Source organism: Saccostrea cucullata, unplaced genomic scaffold, assembly GCF_032062105.1.
Source record: "Saccostrea cucullata isolate Sc308-1 unplaced genomic scaffold, CSIRO_AGI_Scuc_v1 ctg1009, whole genome shotgun sequence".
Classification (NCBI taxonomy): Eukaryota; Metazoa; Mollusca; class Bivalvia; order Ostreida; family Ostreidae; genus Saccostrea; species Saccostrea cuccullata.
The window spans coordinates 1-8,117 of NW_026940346.1; the positions used below are offsets into that span (position 1 = coordinate 1).

Genomic DNA, 8,117 nt, shown 5'->3' on the forward strand with positions numbered 1-8,117 from the left:
TCACTGACTAAATAAAATACATACATGTATATACATGAAGGTTTAAAAAAAAAAGGGGGGCACACATGTTTATAGATTTACAGAGATGCTCAGACTGAGTTTTTCCCACTTTCATTGGGCCACTGTTGCACCAGAATGTAAAAATATGAGTGACAAATAAGGCAAAAGATTCTGTATATTTCATTAAAAAAGATTTGAGACAAAAGATTCATTGGCATAATATGATCTGATTGATTATCTCCATATCCTTCTTTTGGTCACTGTGATTAAAGATTCATAGAAATATTAGAAATAACAACTGAGAATATCACTTTAGCTGTTTTAAAAGCATGTATCAGTATTTTATAAGATATGCTAGGAGTCTCCTCATAAGAATATTTAGAATACTGATCCAATAAAAGGAATGTGAGATAATATGATCATAACTCATGCAAAAAAGATTTATCAACATTTTTAGGATCTTTTAGTGTCCTAGTGTATTTCAGGGTAAACAATGGCAGTGTTTATATGAATGTTCTAAACATAAGGTATATAACACAGTAATAATGAATAAATACAAAGATGACCTTCATAGAAAATGTATAAAGAAAAGTTTGTTAAAACTTACCATGTAACCAGGTAACTCAGTAGAGTAATATTCATTAAATAATCCAGTGAAATAACATCTAGGCTGATCCAGGATTCAGCTGTTCAGAACTTTCTTGGAAGAAAAACGGTAGAAAATCAGTTTTGGTACTGAAATCCATAGGACCATACTGTTATTACATGAAGTCTCAAGCGCTGTGAAAGTCTGTGTTATTGTGTCAAAATAAGCAGCCACCGCGGCTTGTGAAGGACTAACATGACGTCGCTGCCAAGTTTATGACGTCACAATGCATAGGTAAGTCTATGGTATGTTTTGCACACGGCCCCCTTACAGATGATGCAACAGGTATAAAAACGCAGGTAAAACGTACTGATGCACAGGGCCCTTACAGTAAAGGTATATAAACCATGTGTGTTTTTGTAACTGTTTTCAGTAAAAAATCCAGGTTTTTATTGTTTTGAGGAAATCAGTTTGAACCGATTAGGCTAGGCTGGGTAGACTGTGAAGCGTGACGTTATAATTAAATTCTTGAGTCGCTGACAAAATCGTAGTAGCAGCGTATAGTATATAATGCAAACACAGTGTAAACACCTCCGTATTTAGGGGGCTATATGTACTGAATTGACCCGGCTATCCCCCACAGACCCCCTAATCTGCACTCCCTTGACCCACCTATCCCCCCAGGGGCTGCACTCCATTGACCCGGCTATCCCCCCAGGGGCTGCACTCCCTTGACCCGGCTATCCCCCAGACCCCCAATCTGCACTCCCTTGACCCAGCTATCCCCCCAGACCCCCCAATCTGCACTCCCTTGACCCGCCTATCCCCCCAGCCAATCAGAATCCAGCATTTTTGACCTCATTTGCATAAAAAGTGCACTCAGTTGAACCCCCCATCTAGGCCGCTTATACTACTTGGATGTGATACGATATTTTATATTCTTATATGGCCATGTTAACAGTAAATAAGTTTTTGTTGTTTGTATAATTGTTTTAAAAATTTTTGGCCATTATAGTATCCAATAGGTTTTGTTATAAAGTAATATTTTGTATATTAAATTAATATTGAAAATTTAAATAACTCAAATACAGAACATTCCATTTGGAACGGGGAGGAGTGTTGTAAAGAATTAACTTACGTACGACTTACTTAAGGACTTTCCCGATTCTAAAATTAGATTAACAGAGACTCTCTTCCCGCCAGCCCGTGCAGAACTTTGTTTATTGTGTTTAGATATATTTGTACTTTAATATTGTTGTACCTGTGCTTACAGAATACATTCTTAAGTAAGTAAAGGTGTATTTTTTCTATAGATCGAAGTTGTGCATACGAACAGAATTGAGGGGGCGTGGAAGCAAAAGACCACTTCAGGAGACTCGTTGGAACAAAGTTGCCTCAATTCGAAGGGCATTTGGAGGAAATCATGTGGAGACAGGCAGAGAGGGGAAACATCTATGAAGCATTCTTTGACATTTTGAGAACCGTATATCCATTGGATGGTCCACCTCAATACACATATCAAACACCATTGTTCAGTTCCTGGGAAGGATTTCCTGAAAGCCAGTCCAAAATTGATGACTGGGAAATCAGACCAGGTACAAATATCCTGAGTATTTAAATACATATTCTGTTAATATACATTTGTCATTTGACATTCACAACATTCAAGGTCACTTTTTCAATTTCTTTTTATCAGAGAACACTGATGCGGAGAGTGAGGCCGAGTCGCAAATAGTGAATCCTTCGGCAGAGTTGTTTTCAGGTACAGTGGAGAAAACCAGCTCAGGTATTATGCCGAACAGGGAGCTTTCCTCCGATAAGCTGCGGGAGAAACGACTCTTGGAGAAGTCCTCTTTGGATAAAGTTTTTGATGAGATGTTGGCAGGGTCTGGGGCTGAGGATGACGTAGACAGAACCTTAACAGAATTTTCAGTTGCAGAAGGTAAACCCTACAAGAAAAAGCATGAAAAAGTTTTTGTGTCTTATTGGTTTAAATGAAATAATGATATTAAAAAGTATTCTTTACTAAAAATATTAATTTCTATTCTATAGATTCAACATCAGTTCCCGAAGAAGGAAGACAACTGAAGCAAGTACATTTGAAAGGTATTACAATAAACCATTTTTATATTTTTTTCTGGAAGGTCCGATAAAGGATTACAAACATGAAGTAAATACATTTAGTAGTAAGGCATGATCATAATTATTACCATTTTTGTCTTCATAGCTCGAGTAATAATCCAAAATCCTAGAATTTCTGGCTGAAGAACCCAAGATGCACCCTCTGATAAAGGTATAAGCAGAAATATTCTTAATATTTAAATAAAATTATTTTCTCCCTCGTTTCACTCCTCCGGAAATAAATATTTTCTTGACTAATTTATTGAAAAACAAAGAAAAAGAATATACTGTAGGATTGGTGCGTTCGTTACAAATCGCATTTTTATTCAAAACATACAAATCAAACTACATGTAATAAAATTTACACGATAAACAATGCAAGGGCTGGGAGGGCAGGGAAAACCAAAGACACAAAACAACCTGCGATTCTTTGTAACGAACGTCGCATTAATCGAACATTTCCTGGTAAAAGTATTTATAGTGAGCGCTAAATCGCTCGTGCATGAAAAACCAGTTTCTTAAGATACGAAGTTTCACGGAGAATACCGAAGTAAAAACGTGAAGAAATAAATTTATTTTCTCCCTCGTTTCACTCCTCCGCAAATAAATATTTTCTTGACTAATTTATTGAAAAACAAAGAAAAAGAATATACTGTAGGATTGTTGCGTTCGTTACAAATCGCATTAAACAAAGGACAGTAGGTGCAATAAATTAAAATAATTTTATAATCCAATATTCATTGAAACCAGAATTTTATGTTCAAGATTGGCTTTTATATAACCGTCTTTGGCTTTATCCGTGACCCACCGACCATGTATTTTAAGCAATCGAACAGACGCATTATTATTAACAGCGGCTGTAACTCCGCCGCTACGTAAACCGTGTAAAGCATATTTAAAACTGTCAAGGCCAATTTCATTGAAAGAAGACAACAATATTTTCCTAGCTCTTGTATATGACAGACGTTTGAGTTTATTTGAAACTTTGCATTTATTGAGGGATTTACAAAATTTACATCTGTAAACATGTAATCATTGGAAGACTTATCCATCTCAGACATGACGATGTTTAACCAAAACACAGGACACAAATCGTTTCCAGTTTTTGCGTATATCACCGAATTTCCTCTCCTGTAGATATCCGTTTTGCTTCTGGGAATATCAATTTCGATGTGAACACTTTCCCAAATGGTATCACATAATGGAATATTTCATACCAGAAAAACACAATACACACATCACAAAGGAACTTATCCTCGCATGGGTACAAGTTTGAAGAAAATTCATGAGTCTGACTTATACTGTAGAAATACGCTTCCAGAAGCGACGTTGATACTCTCTGTTGCACCAAACCTCCCACAAAAAGAGCGACAGTAGACACTGATGCAGGAGGATGCGTAAATGAATGCTTCGAACACCAGTCTCTGAATTTAGAGAAATATATATCGTAGATCTTGTTCGTTGACTGAGATTTTGTATTTCTCACGATATGCGACAAAGACTCCACTATACGTAGCTAAAAGGAAAATCGACTTTAAACTTGTCAATATTTATCCATTGGCCTTGATAATTCTTCAATGTCTGAAATATATATTAACATGAAAGCACATTAAAATTCAAACCAAATTTGTACAGTAACCAATAATAGCCACGATATTATATGGGTCAATATAAAAAAAGCAGCTAAATGGTTCATATGAAAATTGGAGATACAATTAAATATTTCCGTTTCTTTTTTGTATCTAAATTGATAAAGCTGCACAATATTTTGGGAAAACAACATTTAGCAAACAGTAGGGAAGCTACTTTTTTCAGAAATTTCTCGTAAAAGTTATCAAATTGTGTTTTTCTGTCATTGGTGTTACCTTATAAAATTTTGTTGTATAGAATCAATTAAAAGACTTATGAATGCAAGCCATGATAAACATGTTCTTGGATTATTCAAGTTTACTGACAAGTCCAAAAGTATCGTTGTCCAGTGATGAAAATTAAGTTTTCAATCATATTTGGACATTGAAATGAGACAAAAATAAATAGACACACACTAAAAAATGCTGTAAATGTGGTGCCATGTGTGTACAGTTCAAAATAACATAATTTATGACTTTTTTCAAGGAGTGAAAATAGGTAATATAAAGTTATTTCTTACATTTAAACTTATTAAAGTAAAAAAATAACAAGTTTCAGGTTGGTTACTCCACTGACTCAACTGTAACACCAATGATCGAAATTAGTAATACTAATGACTTAGCACTTAAGAATTAGCATTTAAACATACTTTAACATGAAACTTCATATGAAAGACAGAATACACTGCATGGCTAACATACAAAAATGAAAAAAGTTTCTGGGATTTCATACTTAAAATGATCTAATAACAAAAAGAAATCTGGTAACACCAGTGACAGAATAGTTAACTTTTATGGTAACACCAATGACTGGTGAAGTAACAACGGTGACAAGAGATATGCAGTGTTGTTAATCATTGTTTTGAAAAAAAAAATGTTTGTAGGGTAAAAGGGTCTCAGTTGTGAAGGATATGATGTTTTAAATCCCACATTCTTTATTAGAGAACTAGTAGATAAAATGTATTAATCAAAATCTCTTGTCACCGTTGTTACTTCACCAGTCATCGGTGTTACCATAAAAGTTAACTATTCGTAGAGAGATTTGTACAAACTAAGTTAAACTTGACTAATTTTACTTTACTTAGGTGATAAACTCTGACATTCATGCATGGCCAGTGAATTTTTCAGAAGGGAAAATATATTTTTTGAGCATAAAAAATGTTTTGTCATTGGTGTTACATTAAAAATACTAATTGGAAAATAAATCAATTACTTTCAAATACCATAAATTAGGTTTGCAAAGTAGAATACAAATAAATAATTTTTCAATATAAGAAGAATATATTTTGCCTCCAAAAGTACTTGTTTTGTCAATGGTGTAACCATTCCTGTCATTGGTGTTAAACTTTAGAAAGTAATGCCAATGACCGTAACACCAATGACGTATTAGGCATAAAATGATCTAATATTTCTAAGTTACCCTGGATAAAGTAAAAGTTTTGTCAACATTGCTTTTAGTTTCCCTAAAGAATATCTTTCGTAAAAAGAGTTTAATGAATATCTAAAATCGTTTTGAAATAACGAGGGAAACACCACTGACAAAAAAAGTTTGTATTTGTGTACTTTTTAACTTCTGAAGTCCATTAATATGTTCTGATCATGAATATCAAGGAGCAGTTTCTGTTGTTTTTGGTGAGAAGTGATGTAATATGACTTAGGACTGTTTATATTCTCTTATCAGGAATGATAACCCTTTTGTAGCAAAAACAAAAATAGTAACACCAATGACACAACTTTCTTGTACAGTCATATTAAATGCTGTATCAGTTAAATGGAAGGTGGGGCTCATATTTTTTATTCAAAGATATATTCTTTTTAACGGTTATTTTATGTATACACGATTTTTCAGACAAAATTTCATATAATTTTTGGCGTAGTTATCCTTATTTGAAGAGAAAAATTCCATCGACAGCATGAATTTGGCTGATTGGTGTGATAAAATCATCCATTGACTTTAATGAAATTAATTGTGTGAAAATTTCTATTAGTAAATAGAAAGTACAGATGTCATAGATTGTAAAGCAACAATCAAAAATTGGGAGAAAATAAGAAATAGGTTTTTACAAAGAAGTGACACATTTAGCTGCTTTTTTTTATATTGACCCATATCACACATATTTACAAGCCAGGCACGTAGCATCGTTTTTGAAAGTGGGGGGGCCAACCTGAGAAAGTTTTTTTTTACTTACCTGAAAAAGTTGACAAGCAAAAAAAAAAAAAAAAAAAAAAAAAAGAGTTGCCCAAACTCGAAAATCCTATTTCGTGGGGGGGGGGGGTGTGTAGTGACCAACTTTTTCAAAGCTAACTTACTATCATTCCAATGTTTTCCTTACAAACCTTGCTATCACTATTCTCTGGTTATCAAGTGGGGGGGCCAACCATCCTATCAATGAACATTTACTATAGTAAAGGTTATGTTGGGGAAAAAAGTGGGGGGGCCTGGCCCCCCCTGATACTACGTCCCTGCAAGCAACTTTTTCATCAAAATCATAAATTGGAGAGCAGTCCTCCATGATTAAAAATCAGTCATCAAAATACTAGTATATGATTTTCAGAACCAGCATGTTAGATTATAATCTTATATTAGTATTGCAATCATTCAAATCTAGGAGAGCAGTCCTCCTTTTTGGATAACAGTCATCCAAATCATTTCATTTCAGTATGCATGCACATTGTACACTGGTTAACAGTCAACCTTTGTGTACTATTCTGTTCATATTTCACGATCAAAGCATGCAAATGAACATATAAATATAGTGTTCAACATCATAAATAGGAGAGCAGTCCTCCATGATTAAAAATCAGTCGTCAAAATACTAGTATATGATTTTCAGAACCAGAATGTTAGATTATAATCTTACATTAGTATTGCAATCATTCAAATCTAGGTGAGCAGTCCTCCTTATTGGATAACAGTCATCCAATCATTTCATTTCAATATGCATGCACATTGTACACTGGTTAACAGTCAACCTTTGTGTACTATTCTGTCCATATTTCACGATCAAAGCATGCAAATGAACATATCAATATAGTGTTAAAGTGACTTAATTACGAAGCATCCAATCCCAGTGCTATAGTATTACTGATTAATTTGTAAATACTCTTACTCCTTATTGGATAGCAGTCGTCCAATCATTTCATTTCAGTATGCATGCACATTGTACACTGGTTAGCAGTCAACCTTTGTGTACTATTATGTCTATATTTCACTATCAAAACATGCAAATGAACATATTAATACATCTTTATGGTGTTACAATGACTTAATTACGAAGCATCCAGTTGCGGTGCTATAAAATTACTAAATGTTAGCAGCAAATAAGTTATTTTTATCAGAACATGAACTTTTTTTTTTATACTCGTATCTTTCACAAACCACAAGAACTTTCATTTTTTGTCGATCAAAGAAGACCAAAAAGCTGCTGAATTCCATTTCGGAACGATTAAGGCACTATATACACTGTAGAACCGTAATTTGATACATATAAATGTTTTAGTGACCTCCCTATCAAATTAATAAATGGGAGGAACAATCCAAATCCTGTGACCAGTCGAAAGAAAATGCGTCGAATGCGCTTGTTCCATGGATTCTAAACAAAGAAAAAAATATTTATTTATTTATTTATTTTTTTTATTTTTTTGGACATTTTTACAATTCACAAAGAGATATCGCAAATATAATGTCCCCAAACCTTATTGAAAAATGCAACAATATAATTGCTTATGCCCCAAGCGACAAAGTTTGCTTCCACTTTTTGCTCTCGTGAAACCCAACCTAC

At 34.0% G+C, this 8,117-nt stretch overlaps 1 long non-coding RNA gene across 1 annotated transcript; it reads left to right on the forward strand.

Annotated features, from left to right (window-relative positions):
* The first annotated feature begins 2,405 nt into the window (after positions 1–2,405).
* Positions 2,406–2,941, forward strand: LOC134255147 (uncharacterized). Its single transcript, XR_009989466.1, has 3 exons — positions 2,406–2,528; positions 2,639–2,692; positions 2,814–2,941. It is a non-coding gene; the product is annotated as an uncharacterized LOC134255147 (long non-coding RNA).
* The last annotated feature ends 5,176 nt before the right edge of the window (positions 2,942–8,117 follow it).